Here is a 20476-nt window from a genome sequence, read left to right as displayed (position 1 = left end):
AAGAATTATCTCTGCCCCATAATTAAACAACACTATATTTACGCATTGTTCGTGTTCTTAGTGCAAACTGTTGTTTTAACGAATCAAAAACGATGTTTACCTTAAATATGTGACAGTGCATTATCATCCTAACATTATAATCTGTACTAAAATGATAATTTATGAGGTTTGGTAAATGTTGTAATTGTTTTCAATTTTTGAAATTGATAGTTTCATTGTGCAAATTGCATCATTTTGAGGCATTATCGAATTCACGTGGAGTTATATTTCTTTTATTTCGCTAGACAATTTCTCTCGAAGTATTTAAACAGAATTGAGAATGGAAACGGGGAACCCGATCAAAGAGCTGATGAATTGGCTCTTATTGTTATATGAAAAAGAAAATGGGACATGATTGCCAATGAAAATATTCTCTACAAGAGAACAAAATGGCACAGAAATTAACAAATATAGGTCACAGTACGACCTCCAACAATGAGCAAAGAACATACCGCATAGTCAGCCATAAAAGGCCCCGAAATGACAATGTAAAACAATTCAAACGAGAAAACTAACGGCCTTATATATATATAATATATTGTTACACGTTTTGGTTTAGATTTCCTTATAAAAAAACCCATAGTAAAATGTAACGGATGCAAAATAAACTCAGACTTGATCTATACGACCTTCTATTTAGGATGTTAAGTATTACCCGAAACCAGACACATACTTTTACTTGACCGACATTTTGTAACCGGTATTTAAAATCTAAATATATATCGAACATGAAAAATAATTTTAAAGAGAATCGGGTTACAATGCACTCAAATCAATATATTGTATCCTTATTCTGTTATCATTGTTATAAATGACACGCAGACAGCAAGTGTCTTTTTTGACCAAGAGGACGATAATGTTCTTTTGAAAACACATGGAATTTCGTCTTTAGTCATATAAATCTAAATAAATGTATTGACAAAAATACCAAACTTAAAGGTGAAGTCATAAACGGAGGCAGTCCATATAACCGGACAAAACTAAACGTTTGTGCATATCAACAAATGAAACATCTGGAAATCTGCTGTCATATTCCAAACATTTGCCGACCACAATAACGGTTGTTTATTGTTTCGTTATATTGACAAAACTTAGAGTCCAACCAAAAATAGATATTTTTATACAACCGCAAAAATTGAAAATGTTTTGGTCGTATATTGGTATCAAATTGGCGTCATCGTTTGCGTCGTCGTCGTCGATCGTTGTCGTCGTCGTCCGAATACTTTTAGTTTTCGAACTCTAACTTTAGTAAAAGTGAATAGAAATCTATGAAATTTTGACACAAGGTTTATGACCACAAAAGGAAGGTTGGGATTGATTTTGGGAGTTTTGGTTCCAACAGTTTAGGAATAATCGGCAAAAAAGGGCCCAAAATAAGCATTATTCTTGGTGTTTGCACAATAACTTTAGTATAAGTAAATAGAAATCAATGATTTAAAGACAAAGTCTATAACCACAAAAGGAAGATTGGGATTGATTTTCGGAGTTGAGGTCCGAACAGTTTAGGAATTAGGGACTTAAAAGGGGCCCAAATAAGCATTTTATATTCATAAACGGAAGGTTGGGATTGCTTATGGGTGTTTTGGTCCCAACAGTTTAGGAATAAGGGGCCCAAAGGGTCCCTAATTAAACTTTGTTTGATTTCATCAAAAAATGAATAATTCGGGTTCTTTGATATGCAGAATCTAATTGTGTATGTAGATTCCTAATTTTTGGTCCCGTTTTCAAATTGGTCTACATTAAGGTCCAAAGGCTCCAAAATTAAACTTAGTTTGATTTTAACAAAAATTGAATTCTTTGGATTCTTTGATATGCTGAATCTAAAAATGTACTTAGACATTTGATTATGGTCCCAGTTTTTTAGTTGGTCCAAATCGGTATTCAAAATTAAACTTTGTTTGATTTCATCAAAAATTGAATAATTGGGGTTCTTTGATATGCCTAATCTAAATGTGTATGTAGATTCTTAATTTTTGGTCCCGTTTTCAAATTGGTCTACATTAAAGTCCAAAGGGTCCAAAATTAAACTAAGTTTGATTTTAACAAAAATTGAATTCTTGGTCTTCTTTGATATGCTGAATCTAAATATGTACTTAGATTTTTGATTAAGGGGGTTCGTGGGTCTAAATCATTTATATAGGATTTCTCTATATTTTTCTATAAATGAACTTTATATTATAGTTAATAGAAAAATAAAATAAAAAAGTGGGGTCACCGTTCATTTGCGCTCATAATCAGCCTTCGAAAGAAGCATACATTTATGTAAAAGTGTTTTTTTTCTGTTGAAGTAATAGGAGAAATAAAGTTAATGTCGAAATAAAAAAAAGAATTTAATTACAGAAATCGCTCAAATTTTAATATAATTTAGTTTAAGTACAGCTTATATGGAAATGATATTAAAAAATATAGGTCACCGATGAGTTGAAAAAGATTTTTCATATTTAAAGCCAAAAAATGGCATTTTTCCACCAAAGGGAGATAATTTGGAACTTTTTCAATGATGAATACATTCTAAAAGTCATCTGGGCCAACACAAATTTATTGTTTTGAATGATTTTTGTACCATATGATAAAGTAACAACTACAAAAGGTAACAAATAAAACTTGTAATGAAAAACAAATGTTTATTTTTTTTCTGAAAATTTTATACCCTCGAGCCTCCTTAATTAAGGGCCCAGTTTTCAAGTTGGTCAAAATCAGGATCCAAAATTATTATATATTAAGTATTGTGCAATAGCAAGAAATTTTCAATTGCACAGTATTCAGCAATAGCAAAAAATCTTCAATTGTACAGTATTGTGCAATAGTAAGAAATCTTCAGTTGTGACTGTTTATTTAACGCATCATGTAAATATAACGGAATTTGATGAGACTGTTATTAAAGTGAGAGGGTTAGCGCTATAGAACCAGGTTTAATCCCCCATTTTCTACATTTGAAAATGCCTGTACCAAGTCAGGAATATGACAGTTCTTGTCCATTCGTTTTTGATGCGTTTTGCTATATGATTTTGCCATGTGATTATGGACTTTCCTAATTGATTTTCCTCTGAGTTCAGTATTTTTGTGATTTTACTTTTTTTTTGCACAGTATTGTGCAATAGCAAAATTTTTTCGGTTGCACAGTATTGCGCAATAGCAAGAAATATCTAATTGCACAATATTGTGCAATAGCAAGAACTGTTCAATTGGAGTTATCTTTCTTTGTCCAGAATAGTAGTTGAATCAACTTAAATCATTGTTTAATACAATATACAATGTATATTCACTTTTATTTCCAACGGATGAATTAAAACACTTTTTACCATTCAGTGATAACAAGCACTTTTTTTTTACATTTTAATATTTTATTATTAGTTATTGTTGCAAACTCTATTAGAAATTCGATTTGAGGTCAGTTTTGGAATAAAGGAAAGAAATTAAGGGGGGGGGGTGGGTTCAATTTTTCTCATTTCAGATTTTATAAATAAAAAGCAAATTTCATTTCTTTGAGAGGATTAATATTCAACAGCATAGCGAATTGCTCAAATGCAAAACAAAAATTTTAAGTTTATTAGACCACATTCATTCTATGTCAGAAACCAATGCTGTGTCAACTATTTAATCACAATCAAAATTTAGAGCTGAATCCAGCTTGTATGTTGTGTCCATACTTGCCCTAACCGTTCAGGGTTCAACCTATGCAGTCGTATAAAGTTGTGCCCTGCGGGAGCATCTGGTTTATAATGAGAACAGGAACATAATCTACACATATTTAAAGAATATGTTACATTTAATTTTGATTAATATAAAATAAAAAAAATAATTGTAAAATGTCATCTGCAACTTTAAACAAAAGCTTTTTAAGGTAGCACAATACAAAGATTTTATAACTCCAACTCCCAAGTTTTAAAATACTGTAACTTTCTTAATATTGCTTGAAAATTTAAAAAAGTGGTAGTTTTGGATAGCTAACAGATTACTCTTTCAAATTAATGCAATATTAGTATTATGCAACAATTATGCAACCAATTATGATGTTAACTGTGTCTAAAATAACCAAATTTCCACTTACAAATGAAATAATCTGCTGCATAGGTATCCCTAGAGAATTGATTTGATTATATGTTGTTCCTATGGCCATTATCTACAAAAGGGTGTCTCAGATTTGAGATAGAATGTATAGAACAAATTTTACACCTAATTTAACATTATCTTCTTTTATGTGGTTGGGATGTTTACACTAATTAGAGATTTATAAGAGAAGGGAATACCATAGAGACAATCTGAGACACCGTTTTGAAGCCCAGGATGTGCTGATTAAAATTTTCTATATAGTTAAAGAGATGATAGAGCTAAATTCATTCAAGTGAACTTACCCAGATTTTGCCACTAATTACAAAATAATTGATTACATAATGATTGCATAATAAAAATATTGCATTCATTTAAAAGATTAATCTTTTATCTATCTTTATATACCTCTTTTATTATTTTCTATTCTTTCATAAGAAAGTTACAGCATTTCAAAGGTTAGTGATGGGAAGTAAACGAATCTTTGTATTGTGCTACCTTAATGAAGATATTTGTTAAAGCCAAGAATAAACACGTTTTAGAGTATTTTGACCATTGTGCAAATATTTCATGTTTACCCCTTACATAGACCTTATCTGTGTATCATCCTATTCTACTGAAATTAGGATGAATCATCAGTAAACATTGTTAGGTAGATCACAGCACACTATTATTTTATATTTCATTGATCATGTTTTGGAGGATTATACGATTAACAAAAAAGGTAAACAAGTTTCTTATCACTATCTGACGGTATTCAAATATAATCCTAGTGAATTAAATCAACAATGAAATGAAATGAAAATATAACTATTTTTTTTTATAAATTGACGGCATGCAAATAATTAAGTTAAATTCAAGTGTGATCATTACTTATCATAAACAAATCGAATATATATTGACAACTTATTATATATCAATGCGTTTCAGACGTTTTATAAAATGTCATACAAACAATCATTTATTCCTTGGTAGAACAAATGCTCTCTTTTAAATCTATAACATATCCATGAGACATTTGTATGTAGTTAAAACGATACTACACATTTATTTCACTTTATTTTAAGTGCTTTTTTTTATATAAAGAGCTGGTCAACATTGTTTATTTAATGGACTATATGAGAATATGTATGGAATATGTATGGAGGTTGAAAATGATATTGAAAGCAATGCATGCATTTATGATGTCATTTTGTTTAAGCATTTTTTTAATCATGTGAACAAAAAGGAAACGGAAGTTCAAAGATCGTTTACAAATAATTGTTCATCGATTTTAGTTAGAAGTCAATGTAGGAATGATAGAATCTGCATTTTAAAGACAAAAGAGGTAAATTAAGGTAATAACAAACGTTGTTAGCTATATCTTGACTGTTTATAATTTTGGGTCCTCAATCTTCTTCCATTTGTACTGGTTTGGCTTTATAACTATTTTGATTCTTATATAGGCGAAACGAGCGTCTCGTGTATTAAATTTAAATCCTGGTACCTTTGATAACTATCGATAATAATATTATCTTTATAATCACGACAAGAGCAATTTATAAGATATATCATGAAGGGTATTTTCACCTGTTCACAGATAGACTGTAGTTTGTTTTAAAATATGATTAACTTGAAAATGGTACAAACATTACACTTAAATTGGTGCTGAAAATTATCTCATGATTTAAAAACAAAATGTATAAGCTACAAAAAAGAAAACAAAAAAAAAAAAAATGCTAATAAAAGCAATTGAACTCTAAACCTAAATAGTGAAACAAATGTTTGACCTTTAATTTTTTTATCAGGAGAATAACAAGAAATGACAGAGAGAACATGACCCTTTTATATCCACCTTTACAATAGAATTGGAGATAAAGGATACTACAGATACAGTTAAGTCGGCTTCATATCTTGACTTACATCTAGAAATTGACAATGAGGGTCGGTTGAAGACAAAACTTTACGACAAAAGAGATGATTTCAGCTTTCCAATTGTGAACTTTCCATTTCTAAGTAGCAGCATTTCAGCAGCACCTGCATACGGGGTATATATCTCCCAATTGATACGATATTCCCTTGCTTGCATTTCCTATCATGATTTTCTTGATAGAGGGTTACTGCTCACAAGGAAACTATTAAACCAAGAGTTCCAAATGGTGAAGTTGAAATCATCCCTTCGTAAATTTTACCGACGCCATCACGAGTTGGTTGACCGTTATGGAATAACCGTTTCACAAATGATATCGGATATGTTTCTTACGTCGTAACTACAATCCCCTTCCCTTTCATGAATTTGACCTACCGAATTAGACTTTTTACCGGATTTGTAATCACATAAGCAACACGACGGGTGCCGCATGTGGAGCAGGATCTGCTTACCCTTCCGGAGCACCTGAGATCACCCCTCGTTTTTGGTGGGGTTCGTGTTGTTTATTCTTTAGTTTTCTATGTTGTGTCATGTGTACTATTGTTTTTCTGTTTGTCTTTTTCATTTTTAGCCATGGCGTTGTCAGTTTGTTTTAGATTTACGAGTTTGACTGTCCCTTTAGTATCTTTCTCTCTTTTACAACCGAAGTTATTGTTCTGCTTATTGTGATCAAGCAATCAGTTTTGATAAAATGGCATGAGAAAACTAGATGAATCCCGTCACATAAGGTATGTGCCTGTCCCAAGTCAGGAGCCTGTCATTTAATGATCGTATTTTGTTGGGGTATTTCATATTTGTTCTTCGTTGATAGTTTTCCCGTTTGAATTTTTTTTTCACAAAGAGGCACCCCTAAATTCTCTAGTACTTGATGAACTTCATATAGATAATTCAAAACCCTTATTTTCGCCTTCATCCATCCGTATAACTAAACTTACTGCCTTTCCACACATTAAGTAATTAAGTAATTATCTCGTTCAGTGTACCAAAATTGTACCATCAGAGCAAATACTTTCATTATCAGGACTGTTAGTTATGTAATAAAGTCGAGAAGTCGACTCGTCCCAAAAAAGTTGAATAGATATTTTTTTTTAGATAAAAAAAATACTTCTTTGCACTCTCTGTCGACCCTCAAAATTGGTTAAAAGGCATGAGTAAGTGGCAATCTTCACACCTCTGTTGTTCATTAGATATGTTTGTTCGATTCACAAATACACAGTGTAGATACTATTCTGTACGCTATTCGGAAGTCTCGATTTTTGAAGCGAGGATTTCCAACTGGCAAACAAAACGGTTTTGTTTCGGTGCTTTTTCTCATCATTTGTTTACTCATTTATCTTTAAAGTGCTTTGCACATCTTCAATGAATGTATAGCATCATAAATATGAGTAACTGTAACAAAAACATGCAGTAGAATATAAAATATACGTGTGCATCACACAAACGTCATAGAAAAAAGTGAAATCGATGGACAATTTTGCTCTCGTAGTACAAAGCAAATTATCTGTTATGGCAAATATTTGCATCACTTTACAGCTAAATATATACTGTTTCAATATTCTTACCGTATTTAAGTAGAATGTTCGTATTTCAAATGAAAAATATATTTTCCTTCAGGATCCCAAAATAAATTACTGTACGATTAGTCTAAAACTGACTGTATTCTAGAAGCGATTTCAGATTTTTTGTCTGTATGACGAGTCGTGATTTTGAAGAAAAAAATACAACGGTAATTTGAAGGTATATACGTGTCTATGTGATCTCATGAACTGTCCATGGACCTATAACATGTAATTTCTTTCATCAGACAATACAAAAATATTTCTGATGATTTTTATAGACGGCAAAATAATTAGATTTTTGTTCCGTCAGTCTTATTTAAAATCAAATGCCTAAAAAGCAATACATGATTCGCTTGTGGACTTTGTATTAGTGTGTCGTTACAGTTATCTGTTTAGCTATTATATTTTTTTACACCGTCTGTCGTTGATCAATTGGTGATAACATACTTCAAGCTTGTCTCTTTTAAAATTACAAAAAAAAAGATAGAGAAAGCTTTGTTTAAAAACTTTAGGTATTGAGGAAAGAATTAACGAAATTATCCCCCGCCACTTCTATAGTCCATGTTTTGGAAAAAATAAACCACAAAAAAAATAATATTTTAGGTCCACAGGGGCATCATTCAATAAAGAATATGAGGAAGTTTTATCAATATATGGTAAGTTTTTGAAAGTTACGTATAGTAAATGGGTACCACCCAATACGATAGTTGAAAAGTCCTTATCATGGAAATAGAAAACTGCTGAATTTTCGAAAAATCAAAATAAGAGGTGCACAATTGAATGAAATGATAAGGAATCTGAAAAAAAGATTCATTAAGTAAAGACAAGTGTCTGAAGGAAGTTGTGGATATAAAATAGGTACGCCCAATATAATGCTATGACAAAGTCCGTATTTTAGATATAGGAACATCAAAAATATTTTTACCAAAAATTCGAAATAGAAGATCCATAATACATTAATGGATTAAAAATGGAGCAATTTTAGAAAAATTTAACAATTGGTTTTGGATATCACGGCTGGAAATACCTGATGGGTGCCCCAATATAATGCAATGTTCAAGTCCGTATCTTATATAGAGAAACCCAATAAAAGATTTTTAATAAAATTCAAAATACATTCCTTTTTTTATATAAACAAGGCCGTTAATTTTCTCGTTTGAATTGTTTAACATTGTCATTTCGGGGCCTTTTAAAGCTGACTTTGTGGTATTGGCTTTGCTCATTGTTGAAGGCCGTACGGTGACCTATGTCTTCGTCATTTTGGTCTCTTGTGGACGGTTGTCTCATTTGCAATCATACCGGATCTTTTTTTTTATACTATCATTTCTGATACGGAATCAGAATAAAAATAATTAATAACCTTCCTCTTATTTTAGCAACATTCAAACATCCTTATACTAAATGTAGTAAGTCGATTACACCCTATCAAGCTAAAACATGTTTGATAAGTTTTCAGGATGTGAATTTATTAAAATACATTTGTGTTATTTAGAAAAATTCCATCTTCGAATGTATCGTAAATAACTTTGGAATCACCACTAGAATACAGTGAAATAAAGACTGATCATACAGTTTCAAAATATACAAGCGAGACTGATCGTACAGTGAGAAATTCAAACAAGTGTAATTTTCTTATTTCTGGCTTCAAAAATCTGGCTGAAACTTTTACCACCACTTAAAATATACTTTATTTAGTTAATTAAGTCTGGTTTTTATGTTGATTTGTACAGTAAGGGTGCAAAAAGATTATTTGTAGGTTCACCAACTGATTTTCCTTAGTGATGCACTTGAAAATATCGTGATTAAGGCAAAGATACGAATAGTGAATGTGCTAAATTTAATTATAAACCATTTGTGAATATTGATGTCAGCTGAATTAATCATTAAGCAATGTACAGATGAACATCTTACCGTTTAATACAGTATATCCAACTAATTTAAAATGTGATCCAAAAAGTTTTTGCTTCGAAAATCGCGACTTCCGGATAGCGTACAGAATAGTATCTACACTGTGAAATACATTTGTTTGAGTAAACAGTTTTCCATAGATGATTATCAGTTAATTAATTAGTTTATTTTCAGTTAATATAATTAGTGCATGCAGTAATAAGCTATTTATTATGGGATGAAATGTCTAAAACTACTATTTATTCCTATGTTATTCTTTTTAGGGTTTTACATCTATAAGACAACGACCCATCATCGTAAAATTATTATAATTTCATGTTTCCAATCTGAAGTACTCGAGTATAGCACATTATTTGAAATCACAATTGATAGCAGATGCGTACACTAATCAAGCAGCTGATGTTAATGTACAGTTCATGCAACACAGTTTTTGACCAGCTTGTCTGTTCCATTGTCAGTCTTGGTCTTGTCACAATAATTTCGTAAAACTTTGTAGTTTTTCATTGTAACTTCTTTGAAGCAACGGAACAACTGTATGTCACTGAACGACTGAACGGCTTTCGACAATAAGCATAACTAAAACCGAATTGTCAGCTGTAACCCGAAATAATAAATCTTAAACAATTTAAACAAGACAGTAAGCGGCCTGATTTATGTACAAAACATATAATATACAGCAACAAATGACAAACACTGAATTACAGGCTCTTTACCTAGGACAGACACATACAGAATATTGTGGCCTGGTTTAAACATATTTTCTTGGTCCGTTTCATTATTTTCTTTCTGTGTTATAATCCTGGTGAAGCCTTTAGACTGCCTGTAGTTTCCTTTTGTTGATAAAATCATAACATAATGCATGATATCAATTTAAAAAGTATGTATATCCTCTGTAGAATAGACGCACCGAATTGTAGTTCATGTACTTGTGTAAAAATTAATATGTCTGAAGTGTTATCCGGATAGACATTATCTGCTGACACTCAAAACGTATCAAATTAATGAATATTTTTATACGATAATCTACTTTACATAAAAACCCTGACCTGGTAGTAAAATGTACATTATGTACGCATAACTTTTAAAATAATATTACTTTGCGCTTGTCCCAACTCTGTAACCTCTAAACTTTGTTAGTCTTGTGTGTGTGTTTTGTCTTAAATTGTGGTTTCTTTTATATGTTTTGAAGTTTACAGTGACGTTCATTTCGCTGAACACGTATACACTATTGTTCAGGGCCCTGAAAAGCCCCCTTTCGGGTGTTGGAGTTTTCCGCTGCGTTGAAGACTAAGTAATGGCATTAAATTGTGTTGTTGTCTTTTTGACACATTTCTCGTTTCCATTCTATTTATAAAAAGTTTAGTGTTATAATCTATTATAATATAAGCGCAAGCAGAAAATGGTCAAACACGTAACGTTCATTGGTTTCTGGTAGCCGACAAATGACAAATTGATGTTAACAAAACGACAAAAAAGGTGTTCTGAAGTCCCAAATGAGCTATTTTATAAAACAATATTTTTTATATCGGTTTGAAAACTATAAAGACTCAATTGAAACACTTTGTCGATTAGCAGTTACTTAGTTTGTACCATTTCTACATTTAATGGCTTTAATAGTTTTTGGAGAAGAGAATAGTATTTTTTATTTCTTACAGGAATTTCAGGACTGACGGAACACACACACATTGTATATACCATTTAATCTCTACTCTGAAGTGCTGTTGACGAATGATCATTGTTTAAAAATGATAAATATGTCTGAAGAAGAAGAAAACTACGTCAGAATGGGTTTGTTGCTGACGGGAGTCTCACCAAGAGCTGTTCGTACACTATTTGATGAACAATTCCATCCTCCTGATTTGAATTTAATTTTAAAGAGAGGATATAATAAACTGTTAGAACTTAGATCAAAGAAGAAAATTAATGAGTCTCATTGGAGTCTTCTCTTTCCTGAATGTGGCAAAAATAGTAAGTTCCTTTATAAAGAAATGTTGCATATAAAAAAACAAGCCCTAGTCTTGATCTATCTTAGAAAGACAGAGAACCGAAGCCTTGTTTCTCTATGTGATGAATGCTAACTCAATGAACATTATTTATTACTTAACAAATTTGCTGATTTTCCAATTTTCTATTACTTGTATATACTTTAACTGAGTTGTTTAAACATATCGAGTTTAAATGGCCGAAACTGTCACTGGAATACTGGAAGTGAGTGTCAGAAAGCGACAAAAAAATCCTTATAATCCACACAAAAAATGACAAATGAATTTACCGTTATACCGGACAACAGAGAAATACATTAAACCACAAATCAAATTCGGTACACGCTTAAATAACCCGTGATTCTGTTTTTATCCCCAACATCTATCAGATAGTTACAATATATAAATATAAAGTTCATATTCAAAGTTATAATTGTAAAATTATAGAGAATTAATGTATTTAATGATAAACAATGTATAATGACAAATAATATATAAACTAACAAAATTATAAAAATACTACCTGAAGATACCCTGGTCTTAAGGTACTAACAAACAGGGATCTTAACTGAAATAGCTGTACCAGTGAAGAAATCTGTTAACAGCATGTGATATATTGTTGTTGAATAAAAAAAAAAAAAAAAAGACAAAAAAATCCAGGAATTTTCTTGTTCCCGGACAAGTACTTCAGTATTAGTCAATGGATCCTAATGGAAATGTACCACAAGGTGTCATACCAATAACGGAAGGTAGCGATTATTTTAGTGGTTAGAATAAAAGGGACCAGTAACCAAACTTTTCTACAACTTTGTATAAATTGCTTATTTCTTGACCAAATTTAGTTGTAGTTTTGCCATGACTTATATTCTTTTTTAATATGAATAGGTGAATCACGAAACTTTGACATATCATTGATGATAACTCTATTAGGACATCTTACTTCTATTGAAATATCGACTGATGGAAAATTACCTTCAGAAACGGACAAAACACATGGTGCAGACATAGCAAGGATAAAATATTACAGGAATTATTTTGCCTATTTAGAAGATGTTAAGATGAACAACACTGTCTTTAAAGATGTTTGGGAGGATACATGTAATGTAAGTTTGGACTTATGCCATGAAAGTCAAAACAAACACCGAAAAACTGAAAGTAAAGAAAAAAAAAACACTGTCATTTTAGGGAGCTCCTCCAAAAAACCTGTTTAACTCAAATAAAAAAATACCAAACTCCACGGTTGAATTAAAATGGAAGATAGTCCATTACAGGCCCTAAATGTTAACATCATTTTCAAAATTTTACCTGAGGCGCGTTTCTGGATTTACGTTTATCCGGAACACTCAAAGTCAAATATGTGAAAGCCACGGAAGAAAAGAAAAAAAATCAACCCGTGCATTTTTTTTTACGGGCAATTAGTCTTAAAGGGACATAAAATAATAGCCAAATGTTTTCAACTGACACTGTATTTCAAGGATAATTTTGTATCTTTTCAACGTCCAGGTTTTACTTTATTTTCACAATATTCTATATAGTTATTTTAATTCCTGGCTTGTTACAATACCATTCAGAAATCCAAGCTTCTCCGGGTGTTTGCTTTAAACATTCCACCAATTACCCTTCTCTGACGTATTGTTTTATTTTAAGCCAACAAGTTTTTGTCCTGAAAAACAAATGTCTTGTTATTGTCGGAAATCCAGCAACTACTTCTATAGATCTTTGACCTAGCGTGGGTCGAATTTTAAACCTTCCGAACTCGTGGCGATCACGCTATGAAGTACTATATTATAGATGCAATGATTGTAATATATCCCATTGCAATATGTAACGCTATCGACAGGAGTGTAATGCATAAATTGATGTTAGACGAATAAATCTTTTTATTACGTTCTATGCTGAATGAATGCTATTGATAAGCTTGAAAAGTATATTGTTCTAGAACTATTCGATCAACCCTCTTATAAAGATATAATACGTCCTTGGTAAATCATTAGAATTATCTAATACAAAATTTTGAACCTTATCAATGTACTTGAAATGAATTTTAGTCACACTTTTGAAAGCAAGTTGGAAATGTGAACAATGTTTTGTTTTTGCATAAAGGGTAAAATCGTTTTTAATAACGTTTGATGTTATACCTATGACATGATTTCCATATTTGATACATGTCTCTAGGTCTTCTGTTATTCGAGTTTGTTGGTTATCTGTCCCTCTGGTATCTTTCGCCCCTCTTTTGGTACTGTATCATATATATTTGCTATTCATTGTGCTCTGAAAAATCCCCTTACATTTTTAGACAGTATTGCCCTTCATATGCAGACCATCTTAACTGTCGTTTTAGAGATATTGCAGTTAGAATATTTTTAGCGGGGGCCTATATTTCTGAATCGATTAGGTACACCACCTGCAATTTTCAGAAATTTGAAGTTTGATATGGTTATATGTTTGACTTAATACCAAAAATATTTCAAGTATCAAATACCATTAATGGAAAACAAAGATAAAAGCAGCTTGAATTTTTTATGTTTTATCGTGACCTTGTAAGTTTTATAATATCTATTTATGCAATTGATATTCATAATAATTTGGACTTAGCAAAATGGGGTCATATGACATATCAAAATGAACGCCTGAATGAGCTCTATCACAAATGACAATTTAAAATCCAATTTCTAACCCTAAAGAGAACGTGGGTTATTAAGTATAAGAAACTAAAACTTTTAAGATGACAAAGTTATATCATATCAACTAGTTGTTCATAAAGCTTATATTTCAAATATCAAATGTTTGACCCAATATATCGGTTGGGTGGGGTTATTAAGTCCAAACAATAAAATGTCTTAGAAGTAAAGCTTGGTGCATATCAAATGAAAGGTGGTAGTGTATATATTTCAAATATCAGATTCTGGTATCTCTTAAATGAGTTCGATGGGGTTATTAAAGGTAAATAAATCAAACTTTCCAGAAGAAGGTGTTGCCGCATATCAAATGAAATTTGTCCACATAACAAATATCATACTTCCGATCTGATCTCTAAGTTGTAGCTGGACAGGATCATTAAGTGCAAAAAGCGTATGACATGAAAGATCACAAAGAGTACATAACAAATACATTCAAAAACAACCGAGATACTAGTTTCTCGATGTCTTATTTCCGTTAAGACGAGGAGGATAGAATGAGTTCAAAGATATCGTAAATTATCTATATTTATTGTAGGCAGTTTATAGATTAGGAGGTGACTCGCTTTACAGAGAATGTGAATTTTTAAAAAGTAAAATCCTTGATCAAGATAATCAACAAATTATAGTGGACATGAAGCAGACGATTAATGAAGTACAAGAAATAAGACTAAAAGCGGACAACTTACGACTAGCAAAGGACTTCTTGAAAACACAGACAGATTCCCTACATGATAAACATGAATCTTTGATACAAATCCATGGAAACTTAAGGAAAGAACATGAAACTGTGAGTCAGGACGTTCTACGTTTAAATAAGGCTTTTGAAGATGCAGTGCCGTGGAATAGGAGAGGTAGGTTTATATTAGGGGTTAGATATTCTTCTATTTGTTTAATGTTAACAAAATCAAGATAATGTTAAGCATTATTTAAAATTCATATGGACGTATTGCTGTGTCCTTGTTTGCTCCATATATTAGTTTACTCTTTTGAAACGAATTCAGATCAAACATAAAAATAAGGAGATGTGGTACGATTGCAAGTGAAGAGAATGTAAGCAGTTTATGCCTCCATATGGTATAAATTTGCTTTTACATGGAATAATTGTCAACATATACAAAAAACAACACCCAAAGATCCAGTAGAAATATCAGGCATGTAAGCTTGTTTGTCAAATGGGTGTTACGTCTAAATCATCGGTTACGCACGAATTAAAAAAGATTAAGGGCAAAATCAATATCGATTGATCATTGATGACCAAAAATTCAAAAAAGATATGAAATAAGTGTATTTGGCATAAAGGCTTAGTGAGTTGAGGCGGTAAATTGTAGAATAGAAATTGTTTTGTATAAGAAGAATGCCCTAAATAGATATACAAATGAAGTATCTTACTATTGACGAATGCATGTGGTTTTTTTTCATAATTCGATAAACGTTCTAGTTTTCACAACTAACCGCCCGTTGCACTTAAGTATATCATTTATGTGTTCTGTTCTTTTCGGTCAGGTTAATAATTTGAATTGACAAAATCTTTCAAAGAGTGTTATTAGGGTACTGAGTCTAGTTATACATTCGTCTCGAAGTAGAAGTGCACTGTTTAACCATATCTGACCGTCAGTATTTCCGTCTGTACAATAAAATGTCTGTCAAATTGATCTCAAAAGCAACAGATCACAGGTTAAACAATCTTTATCTTCCTATTTTCAAATCACTTATATATTCGAACTCAATATGGACATGTATGAAATATTTGTAGGTTTTTTTCCCCTCATGAACTGCATATCATAGACCTTAAATTTGTTATCAGACTTCAATTGGACATGCTATAACATATCATGTGGTTGAAGCTCTATCAGTCCTTGACTTCTTATTTACCGAATATTTGTATAAGTACTGTAATTAACAAATTAGTCGTGTATGCAATTTTTGACACATTGAGGGACCTTCAAATAACATCTTCAATAATAAATCTGTCATCAGGCATCCAGTTCACCGAATTATTTACAGTATCATAAGTAAGCAGTAACAGAATATATTTATACCAGATACATGTACCAAAAGGTTTTTTAATATTTCATTTGATACGCCATTCTTAACCCAAACGAACAGTTCGATAACACCAAGTCCTCTTTGTAAATTTGTATATTTTTATTACCAATTTGAAACATTTGTAAAAAAATGAAAAAAATACGACATGCACACGACTTCTAACTTAACTCTTTATCAATTGTAAAGATTTGATTTGTTTTAAAGAGTGTATACATCATCATTGTTATTTTTTTTTAGTACAAATTGAAAATAAAATAAAAGCGTGGAAGAAAGGTGATGAGATGCATATTGAAACTCGTGCTGATAAACATATTTTTGAACTTCTTTCCAACGAAAGCTGTGTTACAGTTATTGCAAGTTCTGGTGTTGGAAAGACATCTGCTATCAGACATATAGCGTTGCTTATGGCAGAAAAAGATTATGATGTTCTACCTGTCTCAGATCCGTATGAAATAATAAACTTCTACAACAAAAGTAGAAAGTCACTATTTGTGATTGACGATATTTGTGGCACATTTTCCTTAGACAATGAACGGTTGGAAAGATGGAGTGTGATATTAAAAGATATTAAAATACTTTTAGATGAGGGCAACTGTAAGATAATCGCAGCATGTAGACTCCAGATTTTTAATGACGCCAAATTCGAAAGAATGTCTGTGTTTAAGTTAAGTGTTTGCAACTTGATGTCCGATGAAACCATGTTGACAGGAAGGGAAAAACAAGATATAGCCGAACTATATTTGAAAGCAGATGCATCAAAAATATGCAAATTGCATGACGCATTTGATTTTTTCCCTCTTCTTTGTCGCTTATATCACGAGAATAAATCAACAAACATTAATGATTTTTTCGAGAATCCATTTCAGGTATACGAATCGGAATTAGACAGAATGTTCTTAAATGGTAATTACACAAAATATTGTGCTCTGGCTCTTTGTGTTTTGTTTAATAACAAATTACCTCAATTGTATTTAAGTACTGATGTGGATAAAAAAGTAAAACATATTTTCAAGAATACATTCGAGGAATGCAAGCTTAGTAGGGGCACACCAATATTGTTTGTCAAAGACGAGTTAGATTCACTTATAGATACATTTGTTAAAAAGGACGAAACATTTTATCGTATTTTGCATGATAAGTTATTTGATTTCCTTGCATGCTATTTTGGAAAAAAAATGATAAAATGTTTAATTAGAAATGCAAACAAGTATTTAATTGCAGAAAGATTTTCATTTGAAGATCAAGAAGAATTAGATGAATTTCTTATTGCAATTCCGCCGGATTGCGAAATGATGTATTTAGAAAGACTATTTGAGGACTGGACAAATGGTGAGGTATCATGTGTACTACATAACAAAAACATGAAATCACTGGACTTTAGACATACATTTTTAACCTATCTTCAGGGTTTAAATCCAACGTTACAGAACAAATTAGCACATACATATAATACAGGCTATTTCGATACTGTATTGATAAACTGTTGCTGGACCGGGGACATTAACTTTGTGAAATGGTGCATTAGTCAAAACACAGATGTAAATGAGTGTAATAATGATGGCGTATTTCCTTCAATTGTAGCTTGTTATATTGGTAGTACTGAAATATTAAGATTATTGCTAAATTTAAACGCAGATATTAATAATTGTACAACAAAATTCGGTACATCAGCTTTATATACTGCATGTATGCACGGTCATACAGAAATAGTAAAAATGCTAGTAGATAATAACGTAGACGTCAATAAATGCGACAAAACCGGAACGTCCCCTCTGTACAGAGCCTGTCATGATGGGCATATCGAAATTGTCAACATTTTAATGGAACAAAATATAGATATAAATAAATGTAGAGAAAATGGCACTTCAGCCTTGTTTACAGCCTGTGAAATTGGACATGTTGAAATTGTTAAGATGTTGCTTGACAAAAATGCTGATATTAACAATTATTGTAATATTGACAATCAAACTGTGTTAGGCATGGCTATTCAAAAAGGTCATGTTGAAATCGTGGAATTGTTAGTAAATAATAATGCAGACGTTAATACATGTTACAACGATAACACTTCCCTTTTTCTCGCTGCGTGTCAGTATGGGTGTGACAAAATCATAAAGATTTTGATAGATCATCAGGTAGATATAAACAAATGCAATGATGCGCATATATCACCTCTATATTTATCATGTCAGAATGGGTTTGCAAACATCGTATCGATTTTGATAGAACATCAAGTAGATATAAACAAATGCATTGATGGAAATATATCACCTCTATTCATAGCATGTCAGAACGGATACGACAACATAGTCAATAAACTTCTTACAAGCAAATCGGATGTTAACATATGCAAACCGAGTGGTGAATCGCCTTTGCTAGTCGCCATCGAAATGGGCCATTCCAAGATTGTAGATATGCTGCTGAAAAACAATGCGAAAGTAAACAAATGTATGAATACTGGTACTTCGCCACTTTTATTGGCTTGCCAAGAAGGACAGTTTGCGGTCGTAAAACTACTATTGGACAACGAAGCCAATATTCACAAACAAAACAATATCGGATCGTCTCCTCTTGTTGTAGCTTGTGAAAAAGGACACACAGATATAGTTAATTTATTGCTAAAAAACAATTCAGATATAGACCTGTGTATGCATGATGGCACGTCTCCTCTATTTATGGCTTCCCAGCAAGGACATATTGAAATTGTTCAACTTTTACTTGAGAAGAGAGTAAATCTTCATAAATGCAGAGATGATGGACAATCTCCACTTTTTATAGCATGCCAGCATGGGAACACGGAAATAGTGAATATCCTATTAGATAAAACGGCAGACGTTAACAAATGTCAGAGCGATGGTGATTCACCACTTTATACAGCTTGCAAATTTTGCCATGACGACATTGTGGTTTCTTTACTTCAGCATAATGCTGATATAAATCTAACAAACAATATAGGCGGCTCACCTCTTTTTATAGCCTGCCAAAAAGGATACACAAGTGTCGTTACCATATTGCTTCTGTACAATGCAGACCCTGAAGTGTGCACAAATGCGGGGGCATCGCCACTTTTAATTGCTAGTTCAAAAGGACATACAAATATTGTTAAAATGTTACTTGAAGTCAAGGCAGATACAAATAAATGCGCAGGCGAAGGAATTTCTCCTCTATTCATAGCATGTAAAGAAGGTCATGAGGACACAGTGAAAATCTTAGCAGAAAGTAATGCAGACATAAATATGTGTTCTCAAAACGATATGACGCCTTTATATCTATCCTGTCAAAAGGGGTATTTTAATATAGTTAAATTATTATTGAATAAACATGCTAACGTTAACATCGCCATGGCTAACGGCTCAACACCACTATTTGCGTCGTGTAGAGAAGGTAACGTAAAAGTTGTGGAAGAATTGTTAAAAAATGGAGCGGCGATGAACAGTAACATGTATGGAATTTCGCCCTTAGATATCGCTCTTTATAAAGGACATTCGAATATATTGCACTTGCTTAACAAATACGTGACCGTTTTTAATAGTTTGGATATCAATAACATTACCAATACTGGATATTTTCCTCTTTATTTAGCGTGTGCATACAACGATATAGAAAGTGTAAAAATAATACTCAACAAAAAGGCAGATGTTAACCTATGCATCTGTGATGGCACAACGGCTTTGCATGCAGCATGTTTTAATGGTAACATTGAAATGGTTGAGGAATTATTGAAGAAAGGGGCTGATTTGAAAAGAAATTTTGATGGTGTCTCCCCATTAGATATTGTGCGAAGTAAAGGTTATAATGATATGCTGCATTTAATCAATATGTACATTACTATCCTTTATGAAAGAATTGTGTAATACATTGTGATATGATATATACAAACACTGTTTATCGGGTTCCGATGTGAAGCTAAGAAACTGATCGATTTATCAGTATAAACCACAGACTGAAACGATGATATTATATGTAGGCCTGATTATGTTTTATCATGTTATACATGTTATATACAATCCTTCTTTCATAGAATTCAGCAGTAAAAATAAAACAGTTTTTTTTTATGAAATGTATGAATATGACATAAATTTATCTGGTATGCTGGGTTAACTTGTTAATTTATAAACAATAAAAATCGTGCTACCTTTTCTAGAGGTGGTGTGAATACGGTGTGAATAAATTCTGAAAAAAAAACCCTCATTGTACACATGTCTTTTTTCCGTGCACATTCTTAGAACTCTGTTAACTTTAACATATTGTCTCTAAGAGTACATAAAATTTTCGAAACCGAACATAATAAAGGATGCCACAAAC

The 20476-nt window shown here is 31.9% G+C and overlaps 1 long non-coding RNA gene across 1 annotated transcript; it reads left to right on the top strand.

Annotated features, from left to right (window-relative positions):
* The first annotated feature begins 12338 nt into the window (after window positions 1-12338).
* On the top strand, window positions 12339-20265 carry LOC143048427 (uncharacterized). The gene is made up of 3 exons (XR_012969825.1): window positions 12339-12550; window positions 14664-14979; window positions 16412-20265. It is a non-coding gene; the product is annotated as an uncharacterized LOC143048427 (long non-coding RNA).
* The last annotated feature ends 211 nt before the right edge of the window (window positions 20266-20476 follow it).

This window comes from Mytilus galloprovincialis, chromosome 10 (genome assembly GCF_965363235.1).
Source record: "Mytilus galloprovincialis chromosome 10, xbMytGall1.hap1.1, whole genome shotgun sequence".
Lineage (NCBI taxonomy): Eukaryota > Metazoa > Mollusca > Bivalvia > Mytilida > Mytilidae > Mytilus > Mytilus galloprovincialis.
This window is presented reverse-complemented; position numbering and strand designations above follow the sequence as displayed.